Below are 14,269 nucleotides of genomic sequence, written 5' to 3'. Positions count from 1 at the left end.
CGTTCCCTAATTTGGGACCCATCCTCTTTTTGATACAACCAAGTAAACAATGGCCCCATGAAACGAACTTCCTTAAGACCACAACAATTAATAGTGTCAACAAAATTTTTCATTTGTTGTTGTGTTCTATTACTTCCCACCTCCTTTTCAGCCATGCTAATAATTTCACTAAAATCCCCAATTGCTAACCACGGCAAAGTGGATGTCCCATGCAAGTGTTTGAGTTTTTGTCATAACTCCCATCTTTTAGAAGTATCAGGTTCACCATAAAACCCTGTAAGATGCCACCAACCAATACCATCTCCCCCATCTACCCATGCATCAATATGTGAATGAGAATAAGTCTGAATATCAAGCCTAATCTCCTTCTTCCAAAATAAAGCTAAACCACTACTACTTCTCCTACTAGGCAAAATAAAACCATTTTTATATTTACACCAATCACGGATCTTAAGCATCCAATCTAAACCAGATTTTGAATTAATTTTCAGATTTTCTAATTCCAAACATGATAGATCGTTTACAAACAGAAATTTTTTTTTACAAGGTAATACTTTAATTTCTTTATCCCTTTATCCATATTAAGATGACATGATCTACTTTACTATATAGCCTAACTGTAGATTTAATCACGTTGTTATTATTACTGAAACAAATATCTACATTGATAAATACTTATAATTCAAATACAAACACTTTGTTACAATCAACTTTTCAAATAAATTATATCTACATGCATGTTCAGAGGCTTTTTTTTTTTTTTTAATTAAAAAAAAATTTATGTTTCAGTATTTTATTGGTTGTTATTTCTTTGTATCTTTATATACAAAATAGCCATTTGAAATATACACAAATTCTTGTATAGAAGAGTGTTTTAAGTTTGAAAAACAAAAGAGAATTAAGGAAAATCAATCTAAAATGGATATTGGTGTTGTGTGGGAATTAAGGAAAATCAATCAATCTGAAAATCCAAAATGGATATTGGTGCTATGTGGGAACAACAAAAGAGAACTAAGGAAAATCAATCTGCAAGAAGAGGAAGAAGTTTTTGACAGTGTGTTTGGTATCGACACAAGCGTTGTGTGGGATTTGCCTTTGTGTGATTTTAGCATTGGTGGGTTAGATGGGTGGGGTTATGTTCTAGTAGTTTGAGGCTTTTTCCTTTTTTTTTTTTTTTTTTTTTTTTTTTTTTTTTTTTGTTTGTCAATGTGGCTTTTAGCAGGTTTAAGGTAGAGAAAAGAAGTAGGATAGCATGCCTTGTATGTAGTTTTGACGTGCTTTTTGCCAATGTGCTTCTAGTTAGCAATATGGAACACTTTATTAGGCTATGTATCCAAATTACTTTGTCATTTCAATCTGAATGAAATGAAATCATCATTGCTAAATTGGTGTATAATGGATTGAACTGAAATCACATTGTATACTATTACCTTGTATACTATTACATTGAATACTTCCCGTTATCACCTTAGATTGAATTGAAATCACTCGCAAGGGCTCCAATCCAAACCATGTCAAACCAAGCAACATATACAAAACAGAATCCAACAACACAATTGGGACAATCTGAAATGGATACTGATGCTGTATGGGAATCAATCTGTCAAAAACCATTTGAAAAAATTTGCACTTCCAACCAACCTGAAATGGAACCCAAATACAAACCAAATCAACACACACAAACCACAAAAACATAACTACAAATGACAACCCAAAATTTTAAGGTGATGACTAACTACAAAATACCCAAAATTGTTTAAGATTCAACCCACTAGAAAAAAAAACCCCAATTATAAAAAAAAAATTAAAAAAAAAAAAAAAACTAAACTTGGTTTGAAATCAAACAGTACCTAGTAATTGAGACACCTATTGAACCTTCTACCAGGATTGTCTTCCATCCAAGACACCACTAGAACCAGTTTAGCAAGGTAGGGGCAGTAGCACATACATAGCGCTCTCCTCCTCAAGCTTACCTCAGATGATGCCGAGCTTGATTCCATCCCCTCTCCCTCTTTTGATCATGATTTGGAGCAAATATGATGAACGATTTGGAGAGGCGAGCTTCAATTGGGTAGGGTAGAGGCAGCTCTTTAGTGTTTTAGGGTTCTTCGTGTGTTTAGGTAGGGAGTTTAGGTGGGTAGTTGATGAGCGGAGTACGTGGGGATCATGTGGAGCTCTTTGTGTCGGGAGCTGACGTGAGGGGTCATTTGATATTCATCTAGTACACGTAAGATTAGTTAATTAATATTTAAATGGATAGGCTTGACACGTAAGCACTTTGTTTGCCACATATGAATTTTCTATTAATGAGTTAATATCAGAAACCAAAATAGAAATGGTTTTTGTTTTCAACAACTAAAGTAGGTGCGCTAAAAAGTAGAGACTAGACAGAAATCGGCCAAAAATATAAGGATCAAAAATTCATTTTGTTTTCCTTTTTTTTTTAAAAATTTTTTTATTTAAATGGTTGAAATTGAAAGCTATTGCTTTAAGTGCAGTAGCTGCACTTTATTTATTTATTTTTTCATTATTATTTATTTATTTATATAATTTTATGAAAGTGCGGTGCACTTGATCTCAATCCAGAAGTTCCTTCCGCTTAAGGTACAGTCTTGAGGAAGATGATGGAGTTCCATCATCCTTTAGCCTTCAGCTGATATGACAGCCCTCAGGTACTGTTCACGTCAAGTAGATGGTGGCAGAAAACTGATGGGACAACCCCTAGTTCATCCCAAAGGCTTGGTTCTCTTGTAGGGGTCTCTAGTTTTTTGGTTATGGATGAATAAGGGTTAATTGCCCACTTTTAAACCTCTTGCTGGGGACCTTTTTAATTTGGGCTGAATTTTGCTCCATTTAGCACTTTTAGTTGGGCCACATGACCCTTTCTTTGCTTGAGCTTGTTCCCTACTCCATGAGATTCTTGGGCCTACAAAATGAGCATTAAAGACATGCTTTGCCATAAGTTTTTTACTCCTCATGGACTTTAGTTGTTAGTAGAAATAAAATGAATTCATGAGCTTTAATATATATATATATTTATGATAGATTTTGGGTATTAATTTCCATGAGTTATAAATAACAACTTGTATAATTTCTCATAATTTTTGCCATAGATTACTTTGTAAATGATATTTTTCTTGGGGCTTTTTAAATAATGACCTCCAATATTTTTCTTGAGAATAATATTTATTAGGGGTTTTAAATAAATATGGTAACAACCACTATAATGGAATAATGTGATGTTCCCATGAGTTTCTCTAATGGACATGTAGGATAAATAATTACCATGCATGAGTTTAAATGTTGTGATGTAAGATAGATAGTGAACATGAGTTTATAATATGAAACAAATAAATGTCATGGGTCTAATAATCATATCTTTCCATGGGCTTTTATAAGATGATCGTCATGAGTTTTGGGAGTAGATAATTCATAAATTCCATGAGCTTGTAATATTATAGAAATAGTTTAACAATCTAAATATTGTTCATTATTGGACTTTTAAGTGAAATAATTATTATAGTATTTTGCCAAGTATTGATAACCTTGGCTTTCGATAAAATAGTGCCAAGTAGTTAGCTTGAGCTTTTGATATTGCCAATGAGAATTGGGCTTTGATATTGCCAACAAGAATTGGGTTTTGATGTTGCCAATGAGAATTGGGCTTTGATATTGCCAATGAGAATTGGGCTTTAAATATTGCAACGAAATGATGCCAACGAGAACTGGGCTTTGATATTCCAATGAGAATTGGGCTTTGATGTTGCCAATAAAAAACTGGTTTTAAATATTGCCAATGAGAACTGGCTTTTGATATTGCCAATGAGAATTGGGTTTTAAATATTGTTGGCGAGAATTGGGCTTTGATATTGCCAATGAGAATTGGGCTTTGATATTGTTAATGTGAATTGGGTTTCGGATAAATAATTTGCCATGGGTTTAAACCACGATTTGATTGTGGATTTGAATTCCATTGATAAAAATAATTTTTGCCACGATTTGTGAATCATGGGCTTTTCAAATATTGTAGGTATAAGTATTTTTGAGCTTTAAATAGAATAGGATGTGTTAATTGGGTTTATATGACCGGTTTTGGGCTTAGGTAAATGATGATAATAAAATTGGATAAAATATGAGTTTTTGGGTTATTGTGATAATTTATATCATAACCAAATTTAAGCAATGAGATATGAAACATGTTGTTAACATAATAATAAAGCAAAAAATATTTGGGAAAACCCAATAACTTAGTAGTATTTGAAAATAAATAGGCGGTACTCAAATAAATTAGTTGAAAAAAAAAAAAAAAAACCCCTCACATTGGGTTAAATGGGCATCAACTCAATTAGACCTAGTGATTATTGGGTTTTAACTAAAAACCCATTGAGGCCCATTTAACCCAAAAACAATATACCCAAATTCAACCCAACCTTTCCCATAAAAAAAAAAGAAATAAATAAATAAAAAACCCAGCCTTAGTGTTTCACTTGGGTTTTCATTTTCCTTCATTTTCTTGGCCTCCAAACACTTCTCTCTCTCTCTCTCTCTCTTCTCTCTCTCTCTCTCTCTCTCTCTCTCTTCTCTCTCTCTAGCTTTTCACACCACTACACTCACACTTCGTACAAATCCACTTGTCGTGGCTCAAAACCTGGTGGCCAGCTCTCACTCTAGCACAACTGATGTGGAAGTCGTTCTCACAGTCATCACGCGTGGTTGATATTGTCCGGCATCGGTGTTGTTCTCTGCACCAAGGAGTTCCGCAAGGCCTCCTAGCGTTGGCGGAGGGTTGTCGTGGATTTCCGGACGACTTCGAAGGAATTGGGTAGGGTTTCATGGAGAGAAGGCGAGGGGATCTCATTGAGATCGATTCCGAGGCCAAGTCCGATTCCAATACCGGAGCGAGTCTCATCCGTCGAGTGCCTAGACTTGTCCTTAACCCTATTGAGTTCGTCGCTTGAATCGGTGAGTTCCATTATCTAAGTCTCGACACGAGTTCCATGTCGGCGAGTCACGATGTGGCTCTCGTACCATTGCTCGCTTTGGCTTTCAAGATTCAGATATGATCAAATCCAAAGGCTCAGATTATCAGATCGGACGGTCCATGTGAAGTATCGGCGCCACTAGATCCTCCAGCCTCAAAGCTTCAAAATTGTCATTTTCACTTTAATGGCATTTTGGTAATTTTAATAATTGGGTAATTGGGTGAGTTGGGATTTACCCATAATAATTGGTTGGGTTAAATTTGGGTTAGAAGCAATTAGTTAAATGAGTTTTAATGGGTAAATGAGTTTTATATACTCAACCCAATTATGCTCCCCCAAACCCACCCAAACCTTCCCATTTGACACCCCTAAAAATACCCTCACATTGATTAAAAGATAGAAAATATCAAATAAAATAGCAACGGATTTGAATAAAACATCAGCACTTTAATTATATATATATATATATATAATTTTTTTTTTAAACTTAGCACAAGTCAAGTTCTACTTCATTTTTATTTTTTAATTTGCAAAGAACTCGATACTAGTAATAGTGAGTTTCACATAAAAAAAATTATACAGGACTTTATTATTCTAATATCAAGTTTCACGTGGCTTTTTTTTTTTTTTTGAAAAGCCACGTTAGTGCCTGCCACTATGGCAAAACACGCATGAAATTTGATACTAGTAATATCAAGTTTTACATAAAACTCGATTTTCACAATATCAAGTTCCAAAAAAGTGGTATTTTACTATATAGTTTCAAAATAATGTTATTTTGCTGAAAATATTGAAAATAAATGGTATTCTACCATTTTGCTAACTACTAGTTATACAAAGTGTCAAGTACTCTACTAGTCTAGTGCTCTCATTCCATCCAAATTGGCCACATAGTGCGAAGGTTTGGATTTGGAGATTAGGATCCGGTGCAACACTCAACACGGGATGCAATTATCCTATTCTTCTCTCACCAAAAGTTTTAATTTCTCTCATTTTTTAATTTTCATTTCTAACTTTTTCTCACTTTTTTTTATTTATTTAAATAGTTGGGATTGAAAGCTATTGCATCAAGTGCAATAGCTGCACTTGATCTCAATCCAAGAGTTGGACCCAAAATTATGGTGAAACGTGAACAATGTGGCTGAGGCTAGCTTCAATGTGGACCGGATAGCTGTAGCTTCAGCAAAGCAAGTGATACATTAGGATAGAATTTTAGAACTCTTCTTTTGTCGTTTTGGATTCTTCCAAAACACTTTCCATATGTGTGCAAGTGTTATTGCATCTCGCTGATTTTGTGCCAAAGGACATAGTGAACGTATTATTGCATCTCGCTGATGATCCTAATGTTGATATTAAGCTTACCTATGACAATATCAAGGCATTCATTCAGGTAATACCATTACCTTTTTATTTCTTCTTCTTTATTTTTTGGGAGAAGATCTTTTTTAATTCTAGTGTTTATATTTTCCTCTTGTTTTACATTTTTTTTTTGGGGGGAAGTTAACTATCTGAACAAAATTGTTATAATCCCACTAGTGAATTACGTAGAGTATTTCTAAAGATTTCCGAAGTGTTTTTCAATTTTTTTTTTTTTTTACTTAATAAATGTAAAAAAATCGATTAAGTAATATTTATTTCACTTTCTATATTTAAATTTATTCCTCTTGTTTTTTGGGAACTAGATTTTGCTATATGTTGCAATATAAATATAGTATTGTATTATATGTGACCAAAATTAGGGGGCTTCTACTTGAAGGCCATAGACTTTTTCCAAAAAAAAAAAAAATTGAAGCCCATAGACAGTTGACTGAGTGATCTGGTGGAAGAGCCAGCCTTATAAGGGCAATCCAAAATAAGGTTCCAGTCAGACTAATATTGCAAGGAATAATTATTTCAAAAACATTATTGCACATCTTTGATATAATGGTCACTCTACAAGTATAAGTTTTTGTGGAGGTAGAGGGTAAGGATCAAGATTCAAGCTTCTAGAAGGAGTTTCACATATGTATACATTTAAAAGAGGAAAAATAGGATAGAATGGAGGGAGAGAGAGATCCCAGCTCAGTGCAGCAAGTATTAAACTAAGATTTTAGTGGGTGTGTGTTTGCATAAGACATGAATGAGGTAATGTGGGCTATTTTAAGTGAGTGGAATGGGATTAACACTGAGGTTAAGGCTTTTTGTGAGAGGTGGGCTGTTTATGACTAGTTGAGAGACATTTATGGGCATTGATTGTGTGAAAGGAGGAAAAGAGTATCTGAGATTAGATGAGTGTGGGCTAAAAATGGTAAATGGTGAGTGGTGAGCTTGAGGGAAGCTAAACCACGAGCAAAGTAGTAAACAAACCTAGAGTTTCAAAGAGGGTAGCTGTTCCCTTGTGGACTGAGATGTGTATGTTTTTATAATGGAGTTTTAGAGAAGCATTAATTAACAAAAATCTTAAAAAAAACGTATGACTAATCAGAGGTAGTGAATCAAGGTTAATATTCCAGGGATTTTTGGTCATAAGTAGGAGATTTATTTTAGGGGCTGCCTTGCTTCTTTGGGTAATGATGGGATTTTAGAGTGTTTTGCATTAAATGCTAGGATTTCTGGGGCTGAGCTTAATCAATGTGATTAAGGCGTATATCAAGAGCAAATCCTAATGCTGCAACTGAGATTCGGACCCCTAAGAAGTAAGATTTAACACCCTAAGCCAGGTGTCAAGCTCTAAGTCCACTTCAGAGGGTTTTGTTGGAGATTCCTTTATGCTCTCCAAACCATATGTTCCCAATTTTTCCCCTTTATGATTAATGGGCTTGGAACATGAATCATGTCTTGAATGTTTTTAATATTTATAGCATCAATTTGTTGAAGTTTGGATAACTTGGTTTCAGCTCTCCTTCCGCTTAAGGTACAGTCTTGAGGAAGATGATGGAGTTCCATCATCCTTTATCCTTCAGCTGATATGATAGCCCTCAGGTACTGTTCACGTCAAGTAGATGGTGGCAGAAAACTGATGGGACAACCCCTAGTTCATCCCCAAAGGCTTGGTTCTCTTGTAGGGGTCTCTAGTTTTTTGGTTATGGATGAATAAGGGTTGCTTGCCCACTTTTAAACCTCTTGCTGGGGACCTTTTTAATTTGGGCTGGAATTTTGCTCTATTTTAGCACTTTTAGTTGGGCCACATGGCCCTTTCTTTGCTTGAGCTTGTTCCCTACTCCATGAGATTCTTGGGCCTACAAAATGAGCATTAAAGACATGCTTTGCCTTGAGTTTTTTACTCCTCATGGACTTTAGTTGTTAGTAGAAATAAAATGAATTCATGAGCTTTAATATATATATATATATATATTTATGATAGATTTTGGGTATTAATTTCCATGGGTTATAAATAACAACTTGTATAATTTCTCATAATTTTTGCCATAGATTACTTTGTAAATGATATTTTCTTTGGGGCTTTTTAAATAATGACCTCCAATATTTTTCTTGAGAATAATATTTATTAGGGGTTTTAAATAAATATGGTAACAACCACTATAATGGAATAATGTGATGTTCCCATGAGTTTCTCTAATGGACATGTAGGATAAATAATTACCATGAGTTTTGAATGTTGTGATGTAAGATAGATAGTGAACATGAGTTTATAATATGAAACAAATAAATGTCATGGGTCTAATAATCATATCTTTCCATGGGCTTTTATAAGATGATCGCCATGGGTTTTGGGAGTAGATAATTCATAAATTCCATGAGCTTGTAATATTATAGAAATAGATTTAACAATCTAAAGTATTGATCATTATTGGACTTTTAAGTGAAATAATTATGATATAGTATTTTGCCAAGTATTGATAACCTTGGGCTTTCGATAAAATAGTGCCAAGTAGTTAGCTTGGGCTTTTGATATTGCTAATGAGAATTGAGCTTTGATATTGCCAACAAGAATTGGGTTTTGATGTTGCCAATGAGAATTGGGCTTTGATATTGCTAATGAGAATTGGGCTTTGATATTGCTAATGAAAACTGGGTTTTAAATATTGCCAACGAGAACTGGGCTTTGATATTGCCAATGAGAATTGGGCTTTGATGTTGCCAATAAAAACTGGGCTTTAAATATTGCCAATGAGAACTGGTCTTTGATATTGCCAATGAGAATTGGGTTTTAAATATTGTTGGCGAGAATTGGGCTTTGATATTGCCAATGAGAATTGGGCTTTGATATTGTTAATGTGAATTGGGTTTCGGATAAATAATTTGCCATGGGTTTAAACCACGAACTTTGATTGTGGATTTGAATTCCATTGATAAAATTGTTTTTGCCATGAATTTGAATCATTGGCTTTTCAAATATTGTCAGGTATAAGTATTTTTGAGCTTTAAATAGAATAGGATGTGTTAATTGGGTTTATATGACCGATTTTGGGCTTAGGTAAATGATGATAATAAAATTAGATAAAATATGAGTTTTTGGGTTTTTTGTGATAATTTATATCATAACCAAATTTAAGCAATGAGATATGAAACATTTGTTGTTAACATAATAATAAAGCAAAAAATATTTGGGAAAACCCAATAACTTATTAGTAGTATTTGAAAATAAATAGGTGGTACTCAAATAAAATTAGTTGTAAAAAAAAAAAAAAAAAATACCCTCACATTGGGTTAAATGGGCATCAACCCAATTAGACCTAGTGATTATTGGGTTTTAACTAAAAACTCATTGAGGCCCATTTAACCCAAAAACAATATACTCAAATTCAACCCAGCCTTTCCCATAAAAAAAAAAGAAATAAATAAAAAACCCAGCCCTCAGTGTTTCACTTGGGTTTTCATTTTCCTTCATTTTCTTGGCCTCCAAACACTTCTCTCTCTCTCACTTGCTCTCTCTCTCTCTCTCTCTCTCTCTCTCTCTTTCTCTCTCTAGCTTTTCACACCACTACACTCACACTTCGTACAAATCCACTTGTCGTGGCTCAAAACCTGGTGGCCAGCTCTCACTCTAGCACAACTGATGTGGAAGTCGTTCTCACAGCCATCACGCATGGTTGATATTGTCGGCATCGGCATTGTTCTCTGCACCAAGGAGTTCCGCAAGGCCTCCTAGCGTTGGCGGAGGGTTGTCGTGGAAGTTCCGGACGACTTTGAACGAATTGGGTAGGGTTTCATGGAGAGAAGGCGAGGGGATCTCATTGAGATCGATTCTGAGGCCAAGTCCAATTCCAATACCGGAGCAAGTCTCATCCGTCGAGTGCCTAGACTTATCCTTAACCCTATTGAGTTCGTCACTTGAATCGGTGAGTTCCATTATCTAAGTCTCGACACTGAGTTCCATGTCGGCGAGTCACGATGTGGCTCTCGTACCATTGCTCACTTTGGCTTTCAAGATTCAGATATGATCAAATCCAAAGGCTCAGATTATCAGATCGGACTGTCCATGTGAAGTATCGGCGCCACTAGATCCTCCAACCTCAAAGCTTCAAAATTGTCATTTTCACTTTAATGGCATTTTGGTAATTTTGATAATTAGGTGAGTTGGGATTTACCCATAATAATTGGGTTGGATTAGATTTAGGTTAGAAGCAATTAGTTAAATGAGTTTTAATGGGTAAATGAGTTTTATATACTCAACCCAATTATGCTCACCCCAAACCCACCCAAACCTTCCCATTTGACACCCCTAAAAATACCCAAAATTATTCCCAAAATTGTTTAAGATTCAACCCACTAGAAAAAAAAAACCCCAATTTTAAATAGGAAAAAAAAAAAAAAAAAAAAAAAACCCAAAACTTGGTTTGAAATCAAACAGTACTGAGTAATTGAGACACCTATAGAACCTTCTACCAAGATTGTCTTCCATCCAAGACTCCACTAGAACCAATTTAGCAAGGTAGGGGCAGTAGCACATGCGTAGTGCTCTCCTCCTCAAGCTTACCTTGGATGATGCCGAGCTTGATTCCATCCACTCTCCCTCTTTTGATCATGATTTGGAACAGATATGATGAACAATTTGGAGAGGCGAGCTTCAATTGGGTAAGGTAGAGGCAACTCTTTTAGTGTTTTAAGGTTTTTCATGTGTTTAGGTAGGGAGTTTAGGTGGGTAGTTGATGAGCAGAGCACGTGGGGATTGTGTGGAGCTCTTTGTGGCGGGAAGCTGACGTGGGGGTCATGTAATATTCATCTAGTACACGTAGGATTAGTTAATTAATATTTAAATGGATAGGCTTGACACGTAAGCGCTTTGTTTGCCACGTATGAATTTTCTATTAGTGGGTTAATGGCAGAGATTAAAATAGAAATGGTTTTTGTTTTCAAGAACTAGAGTATGTGTGCTAAAAAGTAGAGACTAGCTAGGCAAGAATCGGCCAAAAATATAAGGACTAAAAATGCATTTTTACCTTTTTTTTTTTTTTTTTTATTTAAATGGTTGTAATTGAAAGCTATTGCTTCAAGTGTAGTAGCTGCACTTTTTATTTTATTTTATAATTTTATGAAAGTGCAGTGCACCTAATCTCAATCCAGAAGTTGGACCCAAAATTATGGTGAAACGTGAACAATGTGGCTGAGGCTAGCTTCAATGTGGACCGGATAGCTGTAGCTTCAACAAAGCAAGAGAAAGTATTTTAGCACTCTTCTTTTGTTGAGAAACAGTGTTTTTCTTTTGCTGCGAATCAGATATTCTTGCACATTGCTTTTGCTGTTTTGGAATCTTCCAAAACACTTGCCACAAAAAACACGAGGACATCGTGTGCATATATATATATATATATATATAAGGATCTTGTGTTAGCAGATATTTTTAGAACAATAGTTAACAATTTATTTTAGAAAAGTCTTGACATTATTTTTATGAAAAAAAAAAAATGTCAAAACATTATTATTATTTTTTTTCCTTTTTGCATAAATTTTTTTTTTAAATAAATTATTAATTATTACTTTAAAAGTATCCGTGTAGAAACAAACTAGTAATGGACATTTGGGCCAATCTTCTTTAACTTTATGTTTTGCTTTGTGTTTTAGTTTAACGACACCGTTTGGTTTGTCTTATTCAACAATACCTAAAGTTTTACCTGATTTAATTTGCATTGCACATGGTTCCTTTTGTTTTATAATAAAATGTAAAAAAAGGATAAAGGGAGGAAGAAGATATATATAATTTTATATTAAAAAAGTCTCACTTAGATCTCATTTAAAGTAGTTTTTTCGTGCATATAACGGATTAGCAACTAGTTGAAATTTAAAATCATGCACCAAACTCCAAACCAAGATAAAGTTTAGTTGTTTTCTGGGTCCTCTGGGATAATATAATGGATGTGGTGTGAAAAGGTTTGGACCCAGATCATAGTGCAAAAAGCCAAGGCAAGGCTGTATCAAATCCGTGAGCTATAGTACTGAACCTAATCGAAAAGCGAAAAAAAAAAGTGTATTGATAAAGAAATGTATCCAACTGTTTCGGATTCTTACTGACACTTGCCGTATGCCTACAATAACATTGGCTCCACCTGTCTCTCAGAATCCTACTACGCCCCAAAAAACAGAAGGGCATCGTGTGCATGAATGGTGTATATATATATATATTTCAGGTCTAAATACAAACCCCATAATAATTCCTACTGTAAGGTCAGTTTTTGTTGCCCAAACCCAAAGGATATGGGTTAAAGGCCCAACGAACCCAGAACAATGAATTTGTAGAGAGTGGATCGAAAGAGCTAGGCTGGATATGAAGCACAGAACAGCTGGCTAGGTTACGTGCAGTGATGACAACATGAACTGAAGTTTAGATAACTCTATGAATGAATGTCCGAAGAGGCGTTTTATTGAATGAACCGTGATCACAATATTCAGAGTTACAGTAAAGCTTTTCTCTCTCTTTCTCTTTCTTTTTTCCGATCCTATATGATCAGGGACCCTTCTTCTTTATATAGCATCCCTTCCTATCATCTCCATCGTCCACTTGTTCTTCATCCACGCATCCACTCGAGTGCATGTCACGTCGTGTGTCTACTTTAGTTCTTTGTGAGTGGCGGTAGCTGAGGTTGCACTGTTCAGGGGTCTTCTCCACATAAATGCGGCCAGAAAAGCTGTTGCAGCGCATTAAATGCGGTGGTACCAGCTTTTCCTTCAGATATCTTTTAGTTCTGATCATTTTCGGATCCACCTAGGGTCTATCATTGCCATTGGGAAGATTAGTCGGACCCTCCACACGTTCGTTTGATCAAGGCTCGTCATAGCCGAGGAGCAAGACATCCTCGGACCAATGGTGACCTCTTCGGACGACACTCCCCTTCTGCTTCTGGGCTTCCTGCTCTAGATGGGCCGCCCCAACCACCTATTAATCCTCAGAAATACAATAGTCCTTAACAGGCGGTTCCGGGCCCGTTAGGTAGCTTTGGGCTTTTTCCCCCCACACCTACCAAATGGAGTCTTCTTCTTCTTTTTTCTTGGGCTCTTTTAGTAATTGCATTGCTAGCAGCTTTAGCCTTAATTTCTCTCAAAATTATTCCATTAATAAAATACTAATCTTTAAGCCTAAAAAAAGAACGCATCATTTTTCTTTCAATTTTGAGCAAAAGTGTTATTCCTTCAAATTTTAAAAGAAATTTTTATAATTTACCCCAAAGAAATTTCTCAATTTTAGCCCCCTATCACTCAAGTGTCCTCTTAGGACAGTAATTGCAATTTTTAATTGAATGGTTACGGCGATGGTCATGTCTTCACCCCCCCCCCCCCCCCAAAAAAAAGTCAAGTTCCACCTCTTTTTTTTTTTTCTTTTTTTTTTTTTATAATTTATTTAAATTTGCAAAGAACTCGATACTAATACTAATAATAGTGAGTTTCACTTAAAAAAAAAATTATACATAACTTGATTCTTCTAATATCAAGTTTCATGTGGCATTTTTATTTAGAAAAGCCACATTAGCGCCTGTCACAATGACAAAGCACGCATGGAATTTGATAGCGGTAATATCTGTAGAACTCGATTTTCATAATATCAAGTTCAAAAAATGTGGTATTTTACTAGATAGTTTTAAAACAATGTTCTTTTGCTGAAAATTTTGAAAATAGACTGTATTCTAACATTTTGCTAACTACTAGTTATACAAAGTGTCAAGTACTCTACTAGTCTAGTACTATCCTTCCATCCAAATTGGCCGCATAGTGCGAAAGTTTGGATTTGGAGATTAGGATCCGGTGCAACACTCAACACTGGATGCAATTATCCTATTCTTTGCTCACAAAAAGTTTTAATTTCTCTCATTTTTTAAATTTTCATTTCTAACTTTTTCTAACTTTTATTTATT

This window comes from Quercus suber, unplaced genomic scaffold (assembly GCF_002906115.3).
Source record: "Quercus suber isolate HL8 unplaced genomic scaffold, Cork oak 2.0 scaffold_154, whole genome shotgun sequence".
Classification (NCBI taxonomy): Eukaryota; Viridiplantae; Streptophyta; class Magnoliopsida; order Fagales; family Fagaceae; genus Quercus; species Quercus suber.
This window is presented reverse-complemented; position numbering follows the sequence as displayed.